At 41.9% G+C, this 1,165-nt stretch overlaps 1 protein-coding gene across 3 annotated transcripts in view; it reads right to left on the bottom strand.

The window, feature by feature from the left end:
- TBC1D5 (TBC1 domain family member 5) overlaps positions 1-1,165 on the bottom strand; it is a 570,856-nt gene that overhangs the window by 58,649 nt on the left and 511,042 nt on the right. The window lies entirely within an intron of this gene.

The raw sequence follows: 1,165 nt of genomic DNA, 5'->3' as shown, positions 1-1,165 counted from the left end.
CAGCTCTACTGCCCCATGAGTTGGTAAGGAGCCTCCATGGGATAGTGAATTATGTACTGGGCTGCTAACTCTTAATAAGGTCAGCAGTTCAAACCCATTAGCCTTTCTACAGGATAAAGATGAGGCTTTCTGCTTCTGTAAAGATTTCCAGTCTTGGGAACTCTATTTAGGGCCATGATGGGTCAGAATTGATTGAACATCACGGCGTTTAGGTCAGAATTGTAATCAACTTGATGGTGCTATAGCAACAAAACAACTATTCTTGGAGGGCAGTTCTAGGCAGGAGAGGAGGCAAATGGTAACACTCAAGCTGTCCTCTCTAAGAGGACAGCGCCACATTGCGCTTTGACAATGAAAGACACCCCAGAAGAGCACATAGCCAGTCCATTCTCCTGGCTTCAAAGAACAAAGTCTGGTGCCTAATTTGCAGATGAGGGGGTGAGGCAACAGGAAGCCGAGTGGCTTAGCCTACTTCACACACAGTCACAGGCAGCCAGGACCTACTTCCTGAAGACACTTGGCTTGCACCCTCATTTAGAGTCCCCGGGTTGTGAGCGGCTTTGGTAACGTGAACTGTGCTGTTTCTTGGCTAGATATGATGTGTGCCCTTCAATTGTCCTTCCAAGTGCTGACAGCTATTGTTTTCTCTTTGGTTTGCATGCAGTACAATTTCAGCAATACTGAAACTTTTGTGTTAGCTTCACGTTTGCATCCTTTGCATATTAGAAAATTAGGTGTTCAACTGGTGATAAAATGTGCTTCAGTGTTTTTATTCCTTGTGAAATTGGATACTATACATTGCAGATACAACTCCATTTTTAAGGCATTTGATTATCCTCTTGAGAAATGCATACAAAGATACTGGAAAGCAACTATCCAAACATCATATGTAGTTTGTATAGCTTTTTAAAAAACGGTAAAAATAATTATTTTAAAAGTGTATAAATCACAGATAGACAGGACCAATAATGAAAGTAGCAATACCAGGAGGGTAAGGGAGCAAAGGAGAACTTATCACAATGATCTACATATAACCTCCTCCCAGGAGGATGACCAACAGAAAAGAGGGTGAAAGTAGACATCGGTCAGTGTAAGAAATGAAATAATAATAACAATATATAAATTATCAAGGGTTCATGGAGGAGGGAGGGTGGGTGATGGAGGG

This window comes from Echinops telfairi, unplaced genomic scaffold, assembly GCF_000313985.2.
Source record: "Echinops telfairi isolate 266 unplaced genomic scaffold, ASM31398v2 ScPeMD7_7420;HRSCAF=8458, whole genome shotgun sequence".
Lineage (NCBI taxonomy): Eukaryota > Metazoa > Chordata > Mammalia > Afrosoricida > Tenrecidae > Echinops > Echinops telfairi.
Note: the sequence above shows the minus strand (reverse complement) of the source record. Positions and strands in the feature narration are given on the sequence as shown.